Source organism: Acomys russatus, chromosome 24 (genome assembly GCF_903995435.1).
Source record: "Acomys russatus chromosome 24, mAcoRus1.1, whole genome shotgun sequence".
Lineage (NCBI taxonomy): Eukaryota > Metazoa > Chordata > Mammalia > Rodentia > Muridae > Acomys > Acomys russatus.
Genome location: NC_067160.1, coordinates 3,836,263 through 3,862,657, shown reverse-complemented (window position 1 = coordinate 3,862,657; position 26,395 = coordinate 3,836,263). Strand labels below are relative to the sequence as shown.

At 41.3% G+C, this 26,395-nt stretch overlaps 1 pseudogene; it reads left to right on the top strand.

Moving 5' to 3' along the window:
* Positions 1-21,054: 21,054 nt before the first annotated feature.
* On the top strand, positions 21,055-25,711 carry LOC127207631 (nucleophosmin-like; annotated as a pseudogene).
* The last annotated feature ends 684 nt before the right edge of the window (positions 25,712-26,395 follow it).

Below are 26,395 nucleotides of genomic sequence, written 5' to 3'. Positions count from 1 at the left end.
GAATACTTGATTTCAGAGTCAAAGCATAATCATATGTCAGAAAAAAATGCAGAGAAGACAAGTTCTTAGAAGTTGTTATTACCAAGAAATAAAAAATCAAGAGTAATCTAAGAAGGGATGGGAAAAAGTAGAAATGAAACATTTTTAAAAGCCGGAATTCAACCTATTGTTTAAAAAAAAAAAAAGGAAAATCACTTGTATTTTTCAACTAAGTTTAAAAGAAATAAACAAAAACAAATTAAGTAATTCGTTTTACTTTGTACAAATCGTTTTTAGTATTTAATAATTTCAACTATAAGAGTAAATCAACAGAGAAGTGAATCTCAACTCCCTAATGCTGTGACTCTTTAAAACAGTTCCTCCAACCATAAATGTACTTCGTTGCTACACTGTAACTATACTTTTGCTATTGTTATGAATTGTAGTGTAAACATCTGATGTGGGGTCCCGACCCACAAGTTGAGAACTGTTGCAATACACTGAGACACTATTAATGATAATTTTGAAGCACATTGTGTTCTTCCTATGAATAGGCTCAAAAACAAAAGAATATATGTGGCATAGAGAGAGAACAGGTAGACTGTGGAGGAAAAGGGAAACACTGTTGCACTAGCCCTTAAACCCCAATGCCTTCCTGCTCAGCCTTACATTCCAGGAGTGCACCACACACTAGGTTTTACTAAGCTCCTATGTTTTTTTTTTTTCTTTCCTGTATTCTTTTGAGACAAAACAATAACAAATTGATTTTAACATCCTTGATCACATATAATGAAGAGGAAAGATTAAAGTATTTCCTGTGTCAACGGCTTCTGACATGGAGACTTTCGTTTGCTTGATCTTTATGATATGCACTAGGCATTAGGCAGTTGGATTTGATGGGAGCCTCAGGTTTTATTTAGCACTGCGCTGCTTAAAGAAAGGAAGCATAACTTTCTACAAAGAGATTCTGTCACGTTCTCACTCTGCCTAAAAAAACAGAGGATCCAGGGGAGGGATGAAGAGAAGGCCAAGGGTACAGATTTTCTTTTTAGTTCTTTCTTCAAAACGTGAATGCTACATCGTTATTTTTTCACAACTGATAAAAAGTTAAAAGCTAGAAGAAGAGCACTGTCCTGAAATAGTTACTTGTTCTACATGAAACAGAGCTCATATAGTCCTCCAATTTCTCCTGTGGTGGTGACTGGTGGGTGAAGCTTCAGGATGGGGAGACCGCACAAAAGGAATGAAACCATGGCTAGGATGTCAGCCCGCCTCTCGTCCCCCAGGCAGCTGAAGAGCACCAGGAGGTTGAGTTGTTCACCACTGCCCAGCGAGTTTTCATGAGTTTACAGGTAGATGAGCATGGGACCCCAGGAGTGTGGTGGGAAGACAGCACTGGAATGTCATCTGATTGCTCATTTGTGTCCTTTAGAAAAGACCAGTAAACAATCATAAGCAAAGTGTTTTCCTAAGCTCCCTGACACCCTCCCACAAATTAACAGCAGTCAAGGGAGATGTTTTGGGAACTGTGACTTATAGTCAGTCACAAGTGAATGTGAGAACCTACTACTTGAGGCTGATATTGCACATTGCAGACAGCCTTAAGCTCTAGTGTCTGATAAAGCTTCCAGGAACTTAGTCCCAGAACTGAGTTGACTAGGGAGATGCATAGCTCCCTAGTGCCGGGCACAGAGTGGTTGGCATCCCAGGCAGGATGTTTATATACATATATATATATATATGCACAGAGGAAGTACTCTGTATTGAGAGCTAGAGTAGCAACAATCAAAGCACCAACAAGAACAATGCTCTAAATAGCATTCACAAGATCACTCTTCACACATCCTCCTCCTCATCCTCATCCTCATCTTCCTCCTCATCTTCCTTCTCTTCCTCCTCCTCCTCCTCCTCCTCCTCCTCCTCCTCCTCCTCCTCCTCTTCTTCTTCTTCTTCTTCTTCTTCTTCTTCTTCTTCTTCTTCTTCTTCTTCTTTCTTCTTCTTATGTTTGTCACATTTTCCTTCTTTCAGGGAACTCGTCGCGCTGACTGCTGGATTACTGGCTGCTGGAGAATTCTCTCGCACTGATTTCTGCAGAAGACTCCTTGCAGGCTCTTATTTGTATCGTACCTCATGTGTGTATGCATGCACATGTGCACTCAAGCACACATGGGGAGGGGTGCGTGTGTGCCACGGTGCATGCATGGAGGCCAAAGAGCACAACTAGGGTAAGTAGACTCTCCTTCCACCATGTAGACCCTGAGATCAAACTGAAATGCTTGACTCCAGAGACAGGCACATTTACCCACTTAGCCATTTTTCTAGCGCTCTCCAAATATCTTCTGCAGCCAAGAGGTAAGGACAAGATCTTTCTTCAAGTCTCTCCATGCTGTCTGATCTCTACAAAGGATCAGCTGAACTTACAGTCATCACAGAACCCCTAGGTTTGACCCCACTGTGTCTTTACTACTGCTTCTATCTCCTGTGTTTTTACTTCTATTGCTATTTTCTATAATTTCGTTTCTCAGGATGGGTATTTTTCCATGTCCTTTACACTCAGATTATTATATCTCCTTTTCTTCCATTTCATTAATTTATTTACTTTACATCCTGATCGAAGCTTCCCCTCCCTCCTTCCAGTGCCTCCTTCTCACCTCATCTTCCCTCCCTCCAGTCCCCCCTACCTTTCACCTCAAAAAAAAAAAGGGAAGGCCTCCCATGGACATCAGCCTGCCTTGGCATGTCAAGTAGTGATAGGACTCAGCATATTTTCTCTTATTTAGGCTAAACAAGGCAGCCCAGTTAGGGAAAAAGAATCCAAAGGCAGGCAACAAGGTCAGAGACAGCCCTTGCTCTAGTTGTTAGGGGACGCCCAAGAGATCCAAGCTGCACATCTTTGCACATCTGTTAAATATGTGTAGGGGGCCTAATTCCGTCCTATGCGTGCTCTCTGATTGGTGGTTCAGTCTTTGTGGGCCCCTATGGGCCCAGGCTCATTGACTCTGTAGACTTTCCTGTAGCATCCTTGACCTCTCTGAAGATGGGTATTTTTGTAACTCAATTTTTTTTTTCTTTATTTTATCTGTTTGGTTGGTTGGTTGGTTGCTTGCTTGCTTGCTTGGATGGATGGATGGATGGATGGCTGAATGGATGGATGGCTGACTGGCTGTTTGGTTGGTTGGTTTTTGTTTTGGTTTTCGTTTTTTGAGGCAGCATTTCTCTTTATAGTCTGGCTGTCCTGGAAATTACTCTACAGACCAGGCTGGCGTCACCCTCACAGAGACACACCTTTCTCTTCCCTATCTCCCACTCTCCACCTGGAGTCCAGGGATTAAAAGTGTGTACTACCACTTCCCAGCTAATTTTTTAATAGTCAAAATGAACTTCCATTTAAATTTTTTTCTAAATTATAAGAATTTTCTATAAGCCTACTGTATTTTGAAGACTTCTATAGAACTGACATTTCTCTAGTGGCTAGGAGCAGTATGTCTTTTATATCCAGAACATTCCAAGGAAGAGTTGTTAAATGTTCTTTCCTTATCAGTAAGTTTTCATAAGTCTTGAAGTAAATTAGTTCAGTTTTTATTTACTCTTTTCTCGTGTATTACATCCCTCCCAGTCCCTCCTCCTCCCCACCTCCCACCATCCTCCCAGGCCTTCAGGAGATAACAACCAAACATAGTATATCAAGCTGCAGTAAGAATAAGTACCTCCCCTCATATTAAGGCTTAGCAAGGCAACCCACTAGGAGGAAACAAGTCCTACAAGCAGGCAAAAGTGTCAAGGTCAGCCCCTGCTCCCACTGTGAGGAGCCCACAAGAAGCCCAAGCTACACACCTGTAACATACATGCAGAGGACCTAGATCAGGCCCCTGTAGGCTCCTTGTCAGCTTGGTCTCTGTGCGCCCCTATGAGCCCTGGTTACTTGATAAGGTGGGTTTTCCTGTGATGTCCTCGACAACTCTGGCTTTTAAACTCCTTCCTCCCCCTATTCCAAAAGACTCCCTGGACTCCCGCTGATGTCTGGCTTTGGGTCTCCAGATATGATCCCATCAGATGCTGCATGAAGCCTCTCTGATGATGATTATGCCATATTCCCATAGATAATAGAATATTGTTAGGAATCACTTCATTGATATTTTTGCTGGCCGTGTTTGGTTCTATCCTAGGTCTCTGGGCTATTCAGCTCCTGATTCCTGACCCCCCAGGCAGGGTCAGGGATGTGCTCCCTCTTACTCATCGGTCTCAAGCTGAAACAACCATTGGGAGGCCACTGCTCCGATTTCTGCCCCACCCTTACCCCAGTACATCTTGCAGGCATGACAAATTATAGGTTGAAGGTTTTGTGACTGGGTTGATGCCCAATCCCTGCACTGGAAGTCTTGCCAGGTTACAGGTGATGGCCAGTCCAAGCTCCAAATACCCTATTACTAGAAGTCTTAGGTAGTCTCACCTTTGTAGACTCCTGGGAGTGTCTATTGCACTAAGGTTCTAGCTCGTCCCAGAGATACCCCTCAGTCTCAGCACGCTTTCCCCCTATCCTCCCCATTCTTGGCTTCTCCCACTCTCATCCTCATGGCCTCCATGATATCTTTTCTATTTCCCCTTCCCTGGGAGATTCATGCATTCTTTTCGAGCTTTCCTTGTTACTAAGTCTTTATTATTTAAAGACTTAAATAATAAAATATTTCTATTTTTAAATGAAGGAACTTTCCTCCCAATATACTTGTTTAAAGAACTTTAACTCTCATGATGAGGGCTCCTTTGTAGTCTGTAGTAGACCAAATATTTGTAAGGAAATAATGAAAATACAAAGTCATCTTGAATGTCCGGCTATCAACACATCATCAGGCAGGTGTCATTCTGTGTAGATGCATACCCTCACGCTGTTCATAATGTCCCCAATCTTCAGTATAGTGATGCATATTTTCTAAAAATATGTCTTTTCTTCAAAGAGGATGAACTTCTTTGCCAGGCTTTGCTGCCAACTCAATAATATGCCTTTTGATCATTTAAGAATATGCAAATAACTTCCTATTCTACAGTGAACATAGCCTGTTTAAGTTTAATCTGTTTAAGAGCACAATATAAACAGTTCTACTATGCCTTGAGTTTCCCATGCAATCAGCATTTGGAGCATAAGTTAAATGTATATTTTTAATCTTAAATTATGCTTGCTTCCAACCCCCTGACCCACAATAATATATGCATGTGCTAAAAGTAGTCAACAGAGTAAAAGCAACCTTAAACAAAGCAAGTATCCCATAAATGTTGGAAGCAACATGGAATATAGGTTAGTGACATTGATTTAAAGTTTTCAGTGCTGTTCTGAATCAGTTGGGGTCGGTAAAGTAGCTTCTCCCCTTGTAAAACTCTATTAAAGACATCTGTTTTCAAAAATTCCCTTGTTCCTTTACAGTGATATGTTTTCTGTGCTTTTCAATGAATGCATAGCAAAACCTTTTGTTAGGGACAGGCACAACACATCAGACATGCAAGAGAAATGGGCAGAATAGACACACAGCAGAGTAAAGACAAGGCAGTAACCACAAACTGCAGACAGATGGAAGACACAGGAAGAGAAGTGGAAAATTCAAATTGGGTTTCAATATTATTCAAATTGTTCCAAGAGGAAGTCTTTCTGTTTTTGTTCTTTAATGTGACACTGACACATTTTGGTGCTACTGCTGAGGTTTCTTTAATGTGTTCACTGGTACACTCCAGTTTATCTCAAGCATTTTGGTAGGGAAGGGTGGACAGAGTGTGTCAAGCCAGAGCCGTAACTAACTGAAGACAGTTACTGCAAATGGTGCTGTGTTGACCTTCTTGACTCCAAAAACAGCAGGAAAGGACCTCAGAAAGCCAGGACCTTAGAAAGTCCCACTTGTATCTGAAAACCCGAGAAAGAGTAAAGAGGAAAACAAAAATTCATGAAGAGAAAAATATAGTAATATAATAATAAATAACATCGCATAAAGACCTGTGAATATGGAAAGCTCTCACTGCTGCAAAAATGTCACCAGTGACGGAGAAGCAGCAGAGAGCATCTCCAACAGCCTTCTTCAATGGCCTACAAATTCTAGAAGTGAATAAAAAATTATTCAATCCAAATGTTTAACATATCATAAACTTTAAAGTCTCAAGTTAAAATATGTACATCGATGTTGCTTTCTTCTAGTCAAAAAAATCTATTGTGAATCTGAATAATTGATTTAATAATTTAGTACTTATGCATTTTATACATTATTAAGACTAAGTATATTTGTATAGTATTGCCCAAAACTAAATCATTACAAGGTCTATGCCATGAAAAGAATCCTGTGTCTGAAAGAGATAGATGACAAGTGATTAATGATGCTTTTCGTTGAGTATTATCATTTGCTATAATTGAATTACTTTAAGAATTTGGCCCAGTACCCTGCCATTATTAAATATGTACAGAACAGTACAAGTAAAACACACCAGAGAAACAATGTCTTTGACCTTCAAAAACTCACAGTTTAATTACTTAACCAATCTAATTTATGATCAACAATGCAGAACAACTTTGCAGCATTAGCTATACATCATGTGTGCTGCTCTCGGAAACCTTCCAGACGGATTCTTCAGATCGCTGTACACTGGGCATAGCAAATGTCTTTCACTGCTATATATTTTTACTTTGGCTGAGTCCCACATCTATGATAGTATTTCTCAAAACACTCTCCAGGATTAACAGATCACTACATCTTCAGCATTGTCCACTTGGAATATGAAAGACAGTGCTCATCTAATGTAGTTTCTATTTTGAATAACTTTTTCAATTACTAAGAAAAGTTAACTGCAATGTGAAGTCATAGTGCTAGTGTGTTCGGTTGTGTATTACACTGAATTATCCCAAGATAAAGTGGGGAGGTTTTTTGTTTTTGTTTTTGTTTTTGTTTTTGTTTTTTTAGATAAAGGTATTTTAAGACAGTTTATAATTTATAAGTTTAACTAGTGGATTGTATTAGCAAAAGACATTGTTACATGGGTTTTATTTTTCTCTCAAATCTGAAAAACTTTTATCTGACTTTGTAACAAGGGTTTTAGTTTTGACACTTGTTTAATTAGTTCTGTAGGGGTGTGTGTCATATATAATAAAACCTACTCATTTCAAAGATACAATTCAAGTAAGTGTCTGAATTGTCATCATAATTTAGTTTTGAAACATTTTTGTCTCCTCAGTTCTACTTTGCACAGGATATTTTATACTTTTCTATTTGTTTTCTTTTATTTTTGTTTTAGCTTGACTTGGTTTGGTTTTTTAAACAGGGAATGAGGTTTCTCGTGTAGTCCAGGCTAGCAGCCAACTCTTGGTGTAGCTAAGAATGACCTTCACTATCTCATCCTCCTGCTCCAGGTCCAAATGTGGGGATTACAGGTGTTCGCCACCTTCCTGGCTAAGTCTGCTGGGGACTGAACCTAGGGTTTCACACACACAAGTCGAGTGCTGTACAAAATGACCAAATCCCCAGACAGCAGCTTAATGACATCCCAGTCCTGCTCTAGACAAACACTTACCTTCTAACTTCCAATATTGCTGCATTTGGACATTTAGCATAATAATATAAAGTGGATAACAAATATTAGATTCAGTCTACCATGGAAATGGAGTTAAAGCAACTGGACTAAGATTCATTTTCTTCTCCCAAATGATGGGGGTGGGAGATAACTTCCTCTCAAAGGCTGACACGTAGACGTCATAGAGAGTACAATAATACCCGATAGATAGTCCCTCTCTGTGGGGGATAGACATGATTTAAGATTGCTAAAGAAAATCATCAATATAATCCACAGATTTGTGGAGTAAAATGTCTGATAAGCACTATGCATCATCAGAGTGTGAAATGGGTATATTTTATGATCCAAAAACTCCATTTTCCCTCAGGAACCCTGCAACCAAAGACCAAACACTAGCCAAGGTAAACAGGTCTGCCCATACCTCTCAATTCAGGGTCCTAACAGACAAATGTATCACCCAAAGTTCTCATCTCAGTCTCTGGCTCCAGACCTCCAGGTGGAGGAAATCTAGAGTAGTGTCTGAAACCGTTCTTTTCTCTAATTAATACTTCCTTCCATTTCATCTTTTACAAATGTAAAATCTTACTAAGCTTTGCTGTGGACTGAGCTGTGTGTGCCCATGTTATACAATGAAGTTCTAATGCCTAATGTGGCAGTATTTGGAAACAGGACTGTTAAGGAGATAGCAGCCAATGTCCTTATGAGAAGAGAGAGCATGCGTACAGGAGGGAACAGAGAGGGGCATGAGCACACAACAGAAAAGAGGCCATCCACAGCCCCAGGAGAAACACCTGAAGAGAAACCAAAGCTCTCCACACCTTAATCTGGACTTCTAGGCCCGGGTCTCTGGAAAATCACATATCTTACTTGAGTCCCAGTCTATAGTATTCTGTTATGGTAGCACTAGCTGACTGCTACACACTTCTTATAATCCTAAATTTCACTCAACATTGCTTCCCAGAGAGCTTAAAATACATATTTAAGAGTAGACTTCAGCATATTAGCCTAATTAAAAAGTTATCTCCAAGAAGTTATTTATGGGCTCGGACAAGAAAATATGCCTTTTCTTTTCAATGAATTATCTTGTGGCTAAAATATATTTTCAAGGTGTGGCTGTTACACAAATCGTAATGTCCCCATCCTCTTAAGATCCTATGAAAATAAAGTCCTCGCTAAACAGAAGAGAAAGGGTTCCTCAGAGCTCTGTGTGCTTTAAATGCACAAATATGAAATACTAAACATATATCCATTCTGTTGCCTCCAGGTTTCCAAGATATTAGAGTTTTCTTTGTCTTGTTAGAATAACGGCCTTTTATCTGCCTGTCTCCACAGATGCAAGAGAATCTACCCAAACCAAAGAGCATACATACTTCATCGACCCAGACTCTCTTAAAGATAGAAAGTCAGGAATCTACTTTGGAAGTGCAAACTGGGCTGGACATTGGATCTGTAAACCAGAGGCCAAGGTAGTCAAGAGGGATCAGTGTAGACAAGTTAGGCTGTCCATGCAAGCAGGAGCTGAGATGGCAAACAGCCCCCATCTCTCTATATATGTGTCTCTCTGTCTCTTCTCCATCTGTCTCTTCTCTACCTCTGTCTCTGTGTGTGTCTCTTTGTCTGTCTCTGTCTCTATCTCTTTCTGTCTCTCTGTGTGTGTATGTATGTGTCTCTCTTTCTGTCTGTCTCTTCTCCATCTCTGTCTCTCTGTCTCTGTCTCTGTCTCTGTCTCTCTGTCTCTGTCTCTCTGTCTTCCTGTCTCTGCCTCTGTCTCTGTGTGTGTCTCTTTGTCTGTCTCTGTCTCTGTCTCTCTCTCTCTCTCGTGTGTGTGTGTGTGTGTGTGTGTGTGTGTGTGTGTGTGTGTGTGTGTGTGAAGGTATATGTGTGTGCATGTGCACAGAAGCTAGAGAAATTGAATGTGCAAAAGGAGCCAGAGATTCTGAATTTTAAATACGTTTGCACCTTGCACCTCTTGGTGTGCTAATGAAAGTTAGGGAGTGTGCTGACTAGATTTATGTCAACCTGACACAAGCTTGATGCATTTTAGGAGAGCTCAACTCACGAGAAACTGTCCTCACTAGCTTGGCCTGTGAACAGGCCTGTGGTGCCTTTCCTTTATCGATGGTTGAGGTAGGAGGACACAACTTACTGAGGGCAGTGCCAAGCCAGGACTGGCGGTCCTAGGTGCTATAAGAAAGCAGGCTGAGCAAGCCATAGGGAGCAAGCCAGTAAGCAGCAGGTGGCCATGGCCTCTACATCAGTTCCTCTTGGTTCCTGCCCTCTCTGAGTCCCTGGTCTGACTTCCGTGATGATGGATTGTGAAATAAAGCCCTTTCTCCACAAGTTACTGTGGTTATGGCATTTTATCACAGCAATAGAAAGTACAACTGAGAGTAACTATCTTATTTCTTAAGATGTACTGATGAGAGTCCACGTTTACTGATATGAGTTAAGTTTATTCTTGATACTTAATAAGATCCTCAGTATAATTCCATGGCCAGATATAACAAGCCAATGCTTCCATATACCCTTTTAGCACTATAAAGAACAAATTGGAAACCTCTGAAATCAATAAAATATAAAGGATTTTGTTCTATATATTCTCCTTTTGATATTCTCTGCCCTAAAGAATCATCCCGATTAAAATTTTAGAAAGTTGTGGTTGCATATTGTTCAAGTGATGAATTGCATAAACATGGCAGAGACTCAACAAGTTAATTTAGTTATTTTGAGCTCCCAGTCGCCTTCCTAGATTTATTGTCCTGGGAAATAATCATATATTCCAAGGATTCAGGGATACCTCTGTATATATCTAAAACAAAAAAATAAATTTGAGTCCTAGGATGCAAGAGAAATCACTCAAGATCAACAAGAAGAAAGCAGGATTTTCTTGTCTCTATAGCACAGGAAGAGAGTACGTAAGCAAAAGGCATATAACTGAAAAGAGAGTAAACAACTGATGTGGTTTCACTCTTTCATTACGTAGCTTATCTTTAACAAGAGCCTAAAAGCTCACTTTAGTCCACAAAAGCCATAAAAATAAATATATAATATTAAATATACTATGCCCTTCAGAAGAGGGAATGGAAAGAGCAGATAGTATTGATTGTTTTCTAAATGAGAAACTCTGAGGGCAATAGTGTTGTTTCCTTGGATTCACTGAAAGCAGGTGTTACCCTGCTTTATTAACAGTGTTAAATATTATCTTGATAATTGGGGAGAACAAGGTATGAAACATTAGCTTCCCGTGTTACAAAACAAAATGAATACAGATAAGACACCTGTGTTTTGTAGTTCACAGGCAGAATGTTAGGGCCCCTCTTGTCATCTCTCTCTTCCTAGCCCTGCCGTCTAGAAAGAGATAGAAGACTCATTTAGAAGGACCTTGGTCCCATCGGTTTGACAGTGGCAGCTGTAAGCACAGCAGCTGAAAGTCCGCAGGGTCCATCTCCCGCATCACTTTAGGACGTAGAATAATGAGCCAGCACTCAAGGTTCACTCCAGCCTGGAGAGGTTTCGCTGATGTCCTGAGGCCAGTCCTGCTCAGAGGAACCACTTTCCCTAACTGCTCATCCTATTCCTGGTGACAATGGGCTTCCTTCTCTTGCTGTGCAGGGTAAGCTAGAAAGACCAGGAACTAAGTTGAAACCCAACAGAGGTCTTGATGATCCTAGATGTAAGCTATCTCCCTGAGTAAGAAGGCTCTTCTATTGGCCCTACCTCACTCTAAACAACTGAATTATAGGTTGATGAAAATATTATAGTAATGAAAAAGTACTTCCTCTGTCTACCCACATCATATTTTATAACCCCTCTAAAGAAAAGAAATAAAAAGGAAATGTTGTTATATACCCATGCTACATGCCTTAGTGTAGGCCAAGGAGGTTGAGGCAGGAGAATCTCTAGTTTGATGCCCGCCTGGGCTCCAGATTAAGACTCTGTCTCAAAATATAAGAGATGGAGGAGGAAAGAGAGGAAAGAAGGATGGAAATGGAGAAAGGAAGTGACAAAGGAAGAGGAGAAGGCAGGCAAGATGGCTCAGTGAGCAAATGTGCTTCCTGCCTGACGGTGCAAGCCTGAAACCTGTGCTCAATCCCCGGCACCCACGGAAGGGCGGACTAGCGCGGACTCCACACAGTGGTCCTCTGACCTCTGCAGGTGCAGCATAACCTATGGCCGCAAAAATTACACACACGCTCACACGCACGCACACGCACAAGCTCACATTCACAATAAAATAGAGGTGGGGGAGCTGGAGAAATAGCTCAATGGACAAACTGATTGGCACACGATTGTGAGAAGCAGCGTTCAGGCTCCTAAGGGGTAGCCACCCACCTGTCATCTCAGCTCTTGGCGGACAGTCCCTCCAGCCTCACCTCTAAGCTAGCTCGCTAGACGGGCTATCCAAACCGGCAAACTCTGAGTTCAGCAAGGAACCCTGCCTCCGTAAGTAAAGCGAATAGCAGCAGGAAGACAGGCACTCGGGGTCCCGCGCCGTAGTCCAATAAGCCCGTGAATGCACATCACATTCACCTGCCCAGAGAAGGCCATTCCCGCACGGATGCACACAGACACAGGTGCACACAAATAGACATAGAGAAAACGGGGGAGAGGCACAAGAGCGGAAGGAGAGGAAAGGAGAAAGGAAAGGGAAAGGACGGGAAGGGGAGAGAAGGAGAAGAAAGGAAAAAAAGATCAACAGGGGGAACGTGACCTTTTGAGTACAAATTACAGAAACTTGCGTCCCAGGTTCATGCAAAAATTCTCTATAGGTTTTACTGCTTTCACTAGATTTGCTGACGGTTTTAATTAAAAAGTATTCATTATCTATACATGTGTGTGCTTATTCGAGGCATTTTATTATTCTTATCTCAATCTAGCAGTAATTCAGAATTATCTTCATCAGTCTTGTGCTGCATCGTATTGCAATGAGTTTATGTAATAGTCTATGATTGATAGTGACAATGCAGAACATGGGCAATATAGTACATTTTAAAAGTCAGACACCTCTTCTGTTCTGCAATGGTCTGTACACATAAACACATGTACACTATAAATATTTATCATCCTCTTTTGGCGAAAAAATATTTAAATTACCATTTCAACATGACAGTAAGAGGGATTGTTCTGATAAACACTCTTTCCAAAATGCATTACACCACATTTTCCCTTTACAAAAACTCAATGTATTTGTCTAAGAGGCATATAAGCAAATATGCTATGAACTTATATTACTGGCTATTGCTGTGTATACCGTAAGGGAAATTTTTTGTTTTAAATAATTTTTGCAATCACCCAAAACTCGGGAAGCTCTTTCCCCTTCATCGGCACAGGTTTTGTAGAAAAGCCACGGAAGCGTACCATCTCAGCCTTCCTTCTATTTCCAGACCCAGGCTACTAATAAAGTCAGCAGTGCACTTCACTGCAATTGCAGGGTGGGGGGCACAGAACTTGTTAAATGTTGCCGAAGAAGTTGCTGTTCTAGAACCCTAAGGATCCTGCTTCATGAGATGAAAGAATAATTGAATATTTCTTCATTAAGAAATATCAGCGCAGAAAGAAAGAAAGAAAGAAAGAAAGAAAGAAAGAAAGAAAGAAAGAAATATCAGCGCTAGGGGCTGGAGAGATGGCTCAGAGGTTAAGAGCGCCGCCTGCTCTTCCAGAGGTCCCGAGTTCAATTCCCAGCAACCACATGGTGGCTCACAACCATCTATAATGTGATCTAATACCCTCTTCTGCAGATAAAGCATTCATATGCAATAAATAAAATAAATAAATCTTTTTAAAAAAAAGAAAAAGAAAAAAGAAAAAATACCAGTGCTCAACAGCACCCTGGTGTGTGACTGGAAACAAGATTTCAAGGGTAAAGACAAGCATAGGTCGGCTGTGCGGTAATGAGTGATTGAAGCGTTGTCCCATCGGCACAGTCTGCGATGAGCACCTTAGACAGTAGACACAGGGCAAGGAAGGGGTCTGGCAGGGGCCACTGCTTGTGATTGTACCTGGAGGCCCTCCTGCGCAAACAGCCTGAGCGCTTCCTACAGAGATCTCCACCAAATCCAGTGCGAGATAATAATGCCATCTTCCGTTAGTGGGTGTTTACTGGTGCCAGGAACTGTGCTCGTGGTTGTACATGGATTCTGTAATTTAACAGAGAGCAAGCCCACAGACTACTACCCCCTCCCCATTTTACCTGTGAGATACGGGCGTCTTATTATCATCTAGCTACAGCAAGCAGTTTGTAAATGAAGTCCAAGTGAAAATCCACCCTGATTTATTTAAGAAACTTTAATTATAGGCACAACCTACTTTAAAAAAAATAACTGCATAAATTACAAAGTTTTTCAAAGGATAAAGAAGATTTGTACCATTTTTAAATACTTTTCCAAAAGCTACTAGGCAGAATTTTGTGACAGAATGAAGGCTGCAGATGTTCTTTACTCTTCAGTCAACAAATATTTTCTAATTAAGCCTTTGGAACAAAGATTGACTTTGGGAATGTAATCCCTAAAATGAGATGCAGAATCTCTGACTTTCACTAATCCTTTTTTTTTCCCCCAATTTATGATTACAGAATCTTTGGAAGCAAAGCAAGTACAGGAAGCAGAATGTCCGAGATTCATCCTTTATCGGGCAGAGAAGAACAGTTTCCAAAGTAAATATTATTTTGAAATCACTCTACACTAAGATTGCCAGAAGATGCTGTCACCACCTTGCAGTGGAGAAACAAATGTGTGATTTAATATACTCAGTGCCCCCCCAAAAAAAGCAGGGAATTACAGATGCCAATTGCAGGCTGATAGCCAAGGCTGGAGAGTAGAGGCTGATCAACTCTGGTAATTACTGGAATTCTAAAACTGTCTTTCTCTAAGGATGACCTAACTACATATAATTTGCAATCATTTTAAATAGTCCACCTCTAATTGCATCAGTTTGCTAACCTGCCTAACACAATCTTAAAGTAGTTTCTAGCCTGTAGTATGCATAGCCCAGAGTTTGGATAAACTGAGAGTGAATACCGTTATCACTGGCAGAAAAACAAAGACAGCTCATTTACTCTGAATATATGATAAAGAAATGCAGCAGTTTGAAGATAGGGAACCTTAAATATTATGCAGGCTGACGTTTCCTGCCTACTAGGAGAAATGCAAAGTTGTGGAGCCAATTTTCTAAGTAAGATGCCATCTAAAATCCAAATGTACTTCTTCCTGCATAAAGCATCTAACTGAAGTAAAACATTATACTCACACTAAGGTGTGTAGAAGAATTTTAACCCAGCGACATGGCTACTATGGCAAGAGATTACATCCAAAAATCTAGTTCTGTATGACTGGGCTGGAATACAGACGTGCCCTTAGTAGACATCTTTACTCCCTAACAATAATGTCTAATTGAGGACAGACAATGTGACTAATCAGAGAAAGATTGGATAGAATGAGTCAGAGATAATATACACCTCTCACAAGAACATACAGGAAAGAGAAGCTACTTAAGAACAATGCAGACAGAGGGGGGGAGGAGACAGTAAAGTAAAGTTCAGTAGTACAATACAGTTGAATGCATTTGAGCTCCTGCAGTTCAGCTCATAGAGTTCAGAGGTGATATTTCCAAAAAGAGCAATTCACTGAGAAACAGAGAGAAGCCAGTTCGAATCAGTCAGCTTGGAGAGGAGTTTGAGCCAGAAGAGCTGAGTTGAAACAGCCATCCAGAGTTCAGAATGAGCTAGAAAGGGTGAGGTTATTTAGCAGTAAGTCTCAGAGGGTGAAAACATTCTAGGCCTAGGTTAGCAGGTGGAGGCTGGAAGCTGAAGCCTTCAAGGTCCATGATTGCAGAAGATTAAATTGTATGGAGGCTAGACGCTTCCATGCCTAGGCCAAGGGATAATTATATAGAAACGCTCTGGCCTCAGCCCAAGCCATGTATTCATAAAGCCTGAGTATGGCTCTCACCTCATTCCCTCTTCTAAGGAAATAAAAACATACACAGAGGTGCCTATGAAAATTTACACAACTATCAATGAAAATTCAACTTACAGATCCTGTCTCTAAGCTAAAATTTTTATTAAAGAAAGAAACCCCAACATCAAGTTCTGGCTTCAATATGTGCCCACATGGGTGAGACACTTGAACACACATGCCTACAACACACACACATCATAAGAGATTTAATATCTTGGGTTGGCAAGGTGTTTCCATGACTAAAGTGCTTGCCATCAAACCTGGCAGTCTAAGGTTGAGTCTCAAAACCTACAAGGCAGAGGAGAGATCTGACCCCCTGAAACATTGTCCTTCAATGTTGATGCACACAACACACACGCACGCGCGAGCGCGCGCACACACACACACACACACACACACACACACACACACACACACTGTAAATAAATAAGTAAAAATTTAAAATGATACAGGGTGGTTACTTTTTTCCAAATTAAGCTCCTTAATTTTTGCAAATACTTCAAGAGACAAATAGCCAGTTCAACTCAGGGTATTTCTTACATAAAGAAAGCATTAGCAACAGTAGCAGTAACTGTCTGAATTGCCACTGGAAGATAATGTGGTTGTTTCAATATTATTTTGAGATTGTTGCAAGGCAGCTTGACACAGGCACACCCAAGAGGGCACTCGTGTTTTCAACAGAATTGCGTTAAGAACAAGAATTTTCTGAGCAAAAGGCACTTAGAGACCTCCTAGCTCAACGCTATCAACTTTCAAAGGAAACTGAAACTCAAGGGGATGAGGAAATTGACCTAGCTCCAATCTACTTAGGGAAGAGGCACCATGTGTCTAAATACACTGCAGTTCTAACTACCCAAACAAGCTAGGTCGGAAAAGACTAACATTGAGGTGTCCAATGCCATCCCTAGTGAAAAGAAAAGAGGCTAAGACAATAGCACATTGAGTAGTTATCTCTACTCTGCAGGAAAAATAGCATTGTTTTCTTTTCCTAAGTAGTAAAAAGGTCATGTTTGTATGAACGAAGTTTCTTACACTTATCAAAAACTTTTCGACCAAAATCCCACCACTCATTACAGCGGATCTTTTTTGTTTCTGTTAATGACCCGACAGCCATGTGCTACATCAAGGTAATCAGTTAACAAGGAGGCAATCTTTCAACTTAGATTTTTGTATGTGAAGAAGAATTAATTTTCAGAACCTGCTCCAGCCAGATGTTACACAACAACCCATAATAGCTAACCAGGGGTCACTGACCTCATGGCATTACTGCATTAGAACAAACAATCCCTGCAGCAAAGAAGACCGAAACATTTTGTTCTGCTGCTAATAAGTGATAGCCCGATGGCACAATGCTAAAGGACAGATTATTAGCAAAAAGGTAAACACTAATTTAAAAACAAACTCCTGTGTTGTCACAAAGCCTTTGATAATGAATACATAATTTGAGGGTGACCTTTGCCTAGACTGTTACATGTAGGAAATTACTAGTAATGCGGCTCAGAGTTAGCAGCATTTTGAATTACAATTTCTAGTACGTTATGTTCCTCTGTGATTATATTTTGCTTTGTCCTATTACAAAATAAGCATGGCTTCAAAAATCCATAATATGTAGCAAAGATAGAGGAACTTTCAAGTTTTTAACAAAACTTGAGCAAAAGAAAATTAGTTCAAGGAAGTACAAAGAAACCCAGCGTGCCCTGAAGACATGGAGAGAAAGACAAAAAAAAATCTCAAAATAATGATCTTATAGCTAAAAATCTGTAGCTATATTAATAATAATAAAATCTAGTTAAAAACAATTGCCTTAATCTGTTTTTAAAGGTTTGGTTTGGTTTGTTTCAGAGGAATATTTCTAGGACTAATATTGCTCTCTGCTTAAAAATTATTTAGGGTGAAGTTACTAAATTAATTCAGCTTCAAGCTTCCTTATTAAACCTAGGTTAAATACAATATTTTAATTAAAAAATACTGTGAAAAGTATTATCCTTTGCTCTGTAAAATTATTTTACCTAGCTATCTTTTTGATGTTTGCATTAAATTACAATAAATATGATTTTATATTACGTTAAATTAACAAATACCTGCTATGGTTATTTTTCCTATTCTGACTTGGGCTTTTTTCATGTTTAGACTTTATATCTGTGCCTCTCAGAACAGAAGAGTATGTTCTGAACTCACCTGGCTTCAGAGACTCTGGGAAGCTGTCTGTTTCTATGCCACGAGGTCCTGATCCTAACGGGACTCAATAGCACGCCCACTGCAGGTGTCCCTGAGGCCACAGGCATATTCTCTGGGGGTAAAAAATGGCCTCAAACATCCCACAAGCCTTTCAGAAAGAATTCTTCTCCTCCACATGCTTGAACTACCTTACACATCCAGTCTGTGATGGCTAACTCTGCCGGCCCTGCCTTTGCTCCTCCTGGGAGGAAGCCCGTCTTTGTTACCAGAAACCAAAACCACCTGAGTGAGTTCAAAGCTGACTTTCATGTGAAGAATCTACGGTCCAGTAGCAGACAAGGCAACTCCTAGCTCAGGGGAAAGTGAGTGCTACCCACAAGAGATCTCCTGTGAGAAAGATGAGGACCTGCCTTGCCCAACTCTTAGGAACACCAAGCTCCTAGGCGCTTTCTGCCTGAAGAAGCTGCCAAGGAGCCTGGGAAGTGTTAGTGAAGTCGTTGGAGGTCTTTTGTGGCAAAGAGGCAGCAAAGTAAAGGGAATGTGCTGAGCATCCAGTTCTCATGGAAAAATACCAGCATCTAGAGGGACTGCCTGTTTTACAGCCGCTCAAAGATGAGTGAAATAAAAGGGTTCAAAATGAGAAGCAGATAAATGATTTGAGTGCAGGCCTGATGACAATAGCCAGAGAAGGACGCTGTGGGGTTTGGAAGACTAAGGCCTGTGGGATGAGCCTGTGAGACTTATCACTGGATGATTGATAGCATCAGTGGTTTCCCAGAGGAAACTTCCTGCAATTTTTTGAGAGATGTCATTTGTATTTTATTTTTAAGATGTTTTTATTTAATTAATTTATTCAGATTACATCTCAATTGTTTTCCCCTCACTTGTATCCACCTGTTCCTCCCTCCCTCCCTCTTTCAACCTATTCCCCTCCCCTAGGTCTGTGACCAATGGGGACCTCCTCTCCCACTATATGGTCATAGGCTATCTATCAAGTCTCATCTGGGTAGCCTGCTTATTCTTTCTCTGAGTGCCACCAGGCCTCCCCACCATGGGGAAATGGTCAAATATGGGGCACCAGAGTTCATGTCAGAGTCTGTCCCTGCTCTCCACACAACTGTGGAGAATGTACTATCCATTAGCTAGGTCTGAATAGGGGTTCAATGTTTACTGCATGTATTGTCCTTGGTTGGTGCATAGTTTGAGCAGACCCCCCCTGGGTCCAGATCTACCTGTCATGATGTTACACTGTGGAATACTACTCAGCTATTAAAAACAAGGAAATCCCAAAATTTGTGCACAAATGGATGGAACTAGAAATGACCATATTGAGTGAGTTAACCCAGAAGCAGAAAGACTCACATGGTATATACTCACTTATAATTGGACACTAGCCCAAAAGGGATGTCCCATGAAAAGTCTCCACTTCCTGCAATTTTAAGTTACCATCTGAGGCAGATGCAGGGCATGAGACTAATACTTAGACATGGCCACCAAGAGGCATCCTTGAGCTCTCACAGCTCCAGGGATTTTGCCTTCTGAGGACTCGTGAGCATCACTTCCCAGATGCTTTACACCTGGGCGTGGATGGCTTTTGAGACTGGTCTCTAAAAGTCTAGGCTAAGCAATATTAGTGCAGCAATTGCTCCGGGGCAGCCTTCCCCCTTGCGTGTCAGGAAGGATCATCAGTACCAGCTTTTATCTTGACTAGATTGGTTTGTTTCTTAATGCAGATTGGAAGTCGGAGGTGTTTTAGTATTCCCAAGAGTCCCATTAGGGAGAGATTTTCTGGCTCCTTCCATCTTCCCCATGAGTTCTTTATATTTCACCGGCCACCACAATCAAAATAATTCAGGAACCTGTGTACTTGGAAGCCCTTCTCAGCAGAGGAAAATCAACAATACCTCATTAGTGCTCGTTCCCAAAACTGTAAGCACTTTTTTATTATTAGGTGGGAAGATAGCCAATTTGTTGACCAGCAGTTTATTTACTTTGTATTTAATTACTGGAATTCTTTGCAAATTGTGCATATTAGTCCTTTGTCTAAAGTATAGCTATTAAGGCCTGTCAAATTCAGAGGGCTTTTTGTTTCCTTTAAATGTAATTTTTACATGTTTATATAAAGACATAACTTTCCAGGACCAGCTTCAATGAGTCTGCTCAGCTTTATTCGGGGTGAACAAAAGGCTATATAGTTCTTGGGGAGTGGGTAGAGGCTTCCCAGGGTAGATGTACACTATTGGCTGGGCCTTGAAGTGCCAGGGATGCTTTGTTTGCATTTGGCATCACGGTCCAACCATACAAATGGGACCACAGTAACTATTTATCCTGTGGGGATAGGTTTGCAGGGAACTGTGGCAAAGGTCATATACCAGATACGGTAAGAGGCATTTGTGCCTAGAGACACACTCCAGATGACATCAGGCAGGTAGAAAGCCCTGCTGGGGGAGGAGGGAATCCTCCATCTAGCCCCAAGCTTGGAGAAGCTTTTTAGACATGGTGGACTACAACTTCAAACGTCAGGGTCCTCCAACAGCATCGCAGCTTCTGGACCAACCTAGGTATCAGCGTTCCTCAACCCTTAACAGTAATCAATACTCTCTGTTTTGTTTTGTTTTTTTAACTGTTTATTGTTTCTTTCTGAGTTTCACATCATGTGCCCCAGTCTTGCTCATCTCCCTATCCCCTCATACCGACGCTTCACCCTGGAACAACCCCCCCCCAAATAAAACACACCCCCAACAACAATAACAAAGCATAGAAAACGCCTCACCATGGAAGCTGTGGTGTGTGACAGTGTGTCCCACAGTGTGTCCCTCTGTCCACACATCTTCACTTGCAAATGTTCACTGCAATGAGTCATCGGTCCGGTTTGAGGCCTCTGGCTTCTATGACACTCGTTAGGGGATGGTCTGATGTATTTTGATACTAATTACTGCTTGCTGTCTGTGTGACCCACCTTTTGCTTAATAAAAAGCCATCCCACCTGGGCAGGGCAGGAGATAGGTGGGGCCAGGAGAGAGAGGAATTCTGGGAAGAAGAGAGTCCGCCGTGAGGAGAAAAAAAGAGACCTGGAATGAAGAGAGGAAGGCTGCCATGGGTTAGATGGAGGAGACGTACATGGCTGGTGTGGATGGAGAATCCGGCCCAGATGAGGAATGTTGACAAGTGTTTGGTATTATGGAAGGGAGGTAACTTGATAAAAGTTATTAGAAGCAGATGGCCTGGGATTGAGGCAGGGATCCCATGTCTGCCCCACTATGGGAGGTAGTTTAGAAGATTGATATCTGCCCTGCCCCAGGTTAACTAAGGCTATTTTAAAATATAACAAGTGTCTGTGTCTTAATTGATTGCTAGCCGGGCCTACAGATAATACATGTAATTTTATAAAACAATAGACACTATGGATATTGGGTGCTCATCAGGACTCCTCCCGGTTATCCTGCGGCTGCCCTGTGTCATGGTGGTCCTGCAGCTCTGGGACAGCAGGTCTGGCCTTTGATGTATCTCAACTGTCCATATATGATATGGATTTTGGGGTGAGCCAATTCAGAGACCTGGGGTTATTTTTAAGAAAATCTCAATCGTTCAATTTTACCAATAAAGACTCAAGAGCCAGGTGCTGTGGTGAAAGTCTACTAGCTCAGAGAGGCTAATAAAGCACTCAGCTGACCCTCCTCCTCAGCCAGCATCTCAGGACTCCCTCAAGGAACCTCTTTCAAACTGAATATTTCTCTCTCATACTTCCTGAGTGTCTCTCTATCTGATCTCCTGACTTCTTCTTCCCCTCTATGGTGTTTTTCTCCATGGTCCTATGTTTGCTTCCTGTTCACTGGTGGTTTGCTCCGCCTCTTGACCTAAGGGTTGACTTTATTTAATCCTGTTTACAATATTTAAACAGAAAACTCTTGGATTAAAGATGTGTGCTAGGTCTGAACCACACCACAAGTAAAAGCAGGTTTTTCCAGTAAATAACACCATCTTGGGGCTCACAGTTTAATCAAATATCCTGCAACATTTTCCCTTTTTTTGTTGTTGTTGAAATAACAAGGAAAGATTTTAACTCTAACAAAGTAAAATATTTACAGTAATAAATCTATTTCTTCCAGGCTTCCTACAATGTCCAGCTTGGTTGAATTTAGTCGTCTTAGAATTAAGTATTTTTGAGTTAAAGTACCATAAAACGTCAGTCTCCTATGGACTCAGCAATTTGAATGTCCTCAGCTGTTTCTAGTCTGAAGCTGATCTCTGAGTGGTGGTTGTTACCGTAGTAGCAATCCTGGCTAGGTAGAACAAAGCAGTCCACCCAAATGTGTCCACTGTTTGCACAGAACTGGGCAGGAGAAGAGGCCCAGGACAGTTTTCCCAGTGGTTAGCATTACCATGATCCAGGTGGACTCAGCATTGTATGTCACTGTCATCTTCTTGGAGACTGCAAAAGTTAGGAACAGTCAGTTTATTGTAGAAAACTTAAACATTTTAAATACATATTCAGCAGATCTCCAAAAGGTTTGAGGAGCACAATCCATTAAGTACATTCAAGATACACAAATTTAGTTCCTAGTTACCTGTTCCAGACTCAAACCTGAAAACTCACACATGAAGCATATTTCTAGAATTAGTTAGTACTCTGTGCGACTACTATTATCACATCAGAGAGTTTATGTATACATAATAATATTATAGATTCTGAGATATTTATACCTTAAGAAAAGTTTTAGAGAGTCAAAAACCAAAAGATTATGAGATTGGTGGCAATAGAATAGTCGCTTTTTTTTTTTTTTTTTTTTTTTTTTTTTTTTTTTTTTGTCTTCCTCTGTCTTGTACCATGTGGCTCTTCTGATAGGAAATGGAGTTTTTTGCTTTTGTTTTTGTTTTTTGTTTTTTGTTTTTTCCCTTCAACAAGCATGCATGGGTTTAGAGAGGAGCCATGCTCCATCCCCAAAGCCAGCTTTAATTGTCAATTGAATTGGGACCACACAAAGAACGTTTGCCACTTATGTCTGTAGAGGGCAGCAGAGGCAGGCATTTGGGAATCCACCATGGGTGGGCCGGCTACAGGGCAAAAAAGAAAGGCTGCCTGCCCAGGCCCACATCAGGTGGTTGGTTGTGCAGCAGGAAGGGGCAGTCTCCCAGGCAAGATGGTGGCATGGGTGTCAGCGCTAGTCAGGGGATTTGAGCAGGGATTTCAGGCCAGTCACCTGGAGGTGGAAAATATGCTTGGCTGATTTACTCTTTTTCTTGGGACATTTTCTCTTGATGATCCGTCCTCTTTCTTCAGATGTTTCACTTGTCCAGTGGTCTCTGGATTCCTTAGTTGCATGCTTTTATTCTCCTGGAAATACTAAAAGATTAAAAAAAAAAAAAAAGCCTGTTCCAACCCTAACTTTGAGTGTTCCTTTTTGTGACAGGTTATACCATTCCTAGGGCAAAATGTTTCTTGGCAACAGAAAAAGTATTATCTTTCAATTGAAATTTTGAAACTAAATAATTCTTAGTATGTGTGGATAAATATACTTATATTCACCTTGCTCTTTATATATAAATTCAAGGTTTAAGTGTATTTATTTTTAGATCACAAGGGACAGCCACTTTGAATTTCAGCCTGCGTTTTGCAAGCAGCTTTTAAATTTAAATCACTGTAATTCTTTTGTGCCTGCCTCTGCCTCCCAAATGCTGGAATTAAAGGTGTGAGCCACCTTTATGGGCTCCTTATAATAGTTATTCTCATAGGGTCATCCTGGTTTGAGTTGGTTCTCCATCCCACCCCAGCCCCCATTTTTTCGATTTTTATTTATTTATTACATATACACTGCTATGCCTGCATGTATATCTGCAGGTCAGAAGAGGGCATTATATTACATTATAGATGACTGTGATCCACCATGTGGTTGCTGGGAATTGAACTCAGGACCTCTGGAAGAGCAGTCAGTGCTCTTAAACTCTGAGCCATCTCTCCAGCCCCTTTCACTTATTTTTAATGCTAGGGATAAACTTTCAAGTTTTTCAAATGTTTATTCTACCATTTTTGCTAATGTTATTCTGAACTTGGGAGAGATTAACAACAAATATCTCAAAAGAAAGAGACCTTAGTTTATAAAAACAAACGTATTGGTAGTAAAAGGGACACCAGTCAAATTGTAATATTCTAGTCTTTAAAAACATGATGCCAATGTGTCCACTATTCAGTTATTTTCAGACATCTTCTTGCCTATAGGAGCTACATAAAATTTGATGACTTTGTTAATTTTTGCTGGTTTGACCATTTCCATTCATGCCTCCCATGACCGTTTATCAGTCAGTCAGTGGTGTCCCATTCTGATGAGCACACCATGAACTGGAGAAGATGGATGATTCTCCTTTTGCTTTGTGAGCTGTCACCAATAGTGCTGCTCTGGTTTTGTGGCTGCCACTTTCCATCAGCATTGGTTCCGTCAGTGGTTGACGAGTCATCAGCAAACCGCATGTCAGTCAAATGTTGCGACCATAATGTTGGTCCCCAAAGTTCAACAGGGTGCTTCACTTGAGGGAGGGGTTAGCAGTTTCCTCCATGCAGGAAGACAAAGGCCCCTTTTCTACCACATTCTGGTCATGAAGCAACTCAGGTAAGCACCAGTTCCACTATGATGCCTTTCCTTCCATGCCTAAGCCTGTGAAGGAAGCTGCCTTCGAACAAATCCGGTCCATCATTGTAAAAGGGTGTCCTTAGGACCACAGCATGGTTGGCGACAACTGAATGTGAGGTTCTCCGTGCCTCATAAAATGTTCAGAATTTTTTGTCAGAGAATGTTTATTCCATACACACGGAAAGCATTTGCAATAGAAACCAACAAGCAAATGTTAGTGGACTTCTTTTTGATTTATAAAGAATCCTCAGTTATCAATTCACTAATAAATATGATTTGCATAATTAGGGTATCATCTGTTTCAATACTGGCCAGGGTTGCACGCACAGAGATGAACTTACTGGCAAGCACAAATGCTGCTCTTGCTCCTGGCCCCACTGTAAATTAGCTGCCTTTCTAGTAACCCTGTAGAGGATTTTTATAATAATCTGTAAATATGGTATGTGACATCTCTAGTGTGCAAACTTACCAATTGGGAATTGTATCTGAGTTTGGTCCCTGGGTGGTGCTATTAAAGGCATGCACTGGCTTGGCATGATTCCATCCTGCATGTCGTAGTTTTCTCCGTCCGATTTCTCTCACACTGAAGTGCATGCCTCTGCCTCGTGGAAAACTGGATGGGCATGAGTCCTCTTAGGCCTCAGAACTACCTTTCTGGTTGTGAATTAAAGGCTGACAAAGATTATCACTTTAAACTGGATAATGCTGAAAATGAGCACCAGCTGTCATTAAGAATGGGCAGTTTCAGGGCAGGGGCAAAAGATGAAGTACATATCTTAGAGGCAGAAGCAATAAAATACAAAGGCAGTTCAATAGAAGCAACTTTGAAAATGTCCGCACAACCAATGCTCTTCCTTGAGGGCGTTAAAATTACACCACCGGTGGTCTTGGGGTTGAAATGCACTTCAGGGCCTGTGCATATTAGTGGATAGCACCTTGTAGCTATAAAGGAAGATGCAAAGTCCAAAGATGAAGATAAGTATGATGTAAAACAGTGAAGTACGTCTAGAAAGCAATCTGCCCCTGGAGGTGGTAACAGGGTTCAGCAGAAAAAAAAAGTAAAATTTGATGAAGATGATGATGACGAAGATGATGATTTTGAGGAGGAAACTGGAAAAAACAGTACCACTGAAGAAATCTGTATGAGATATACCAGCCAAAAAATGCACAGAAATCAAACCAAAATGAAAAAGACTTAAAACCATCAACACCAAGATGGTCAAGAGTCCATCAAAAAACAGGGGGAAAAAAAAAAAAAAAACCTAAAACACCAAAAGAACCCAGCTCTGCAGAAGACAGCAAGGCAAAAATGCCAGCAAATATAGAAAAGGGTGGTTCTCCTCCAAAAGTGGAAGCCAAATTCATTAAATATGTGAAGAAATGCTTCTGGGTGGGATGACTTAACAAGAGGTAATTTAAGATCTCTGGCAGTGAAGGAAGTCAATCTCTCTCTGTCTCATTTTCTCTGTCTGTCTCTCTCTTTATTCACTTTACAACCCAATTACAGGCCCCTCCCTCATCTCCTCCAGATTCCGCCCTCCTTCACACCCCATCCCCTCTCCCCTAGTCTTCAGAATGGTGGACCCTCCTCCCCTATCATCTGACCTCAGCTATGAAGTCTCATCTGGACTGCCTGAATCCTCTCCTCTGTGACCTGGTAAGACTGCCCCGCCAGGGGGAAGTGATGAACAAGTGAGCAATAAAGTCCATGTCAGAGGTAGCCCTACTCCCCGTATTGTGGGACCCACAAAGGAGACTGTGCTGCCCATCTAAGCAAGGGGTCTAGGTCCTTACCATGCATGGTCCTTAGTTGGTGCATCAGTCTCTGCAGCACACACACCCCCTCCCCAGACACAGTTTTGGTGGCTCCATTGATCTCCTTTCTGGTGCTCCTATCCCCTCCAGGTCCATCTATTCCCCAACTCTTCCATAAGAGGGGTGGGGTGTGCTCAACTCCAAAGTTTGACTCTGAGTCCCAGCATCTGCTGGGATCCTGTGCTGGCTGGAGTCTTTCCTTTCTGGTCGGCTCCCTTCCTGTTCCTTCTCTTCAACTGCTTCCACTGTCTATTCTATTTGCCCTTCTGAATGAGAATTAAGCATTCTATCTAGGGTCTTCCT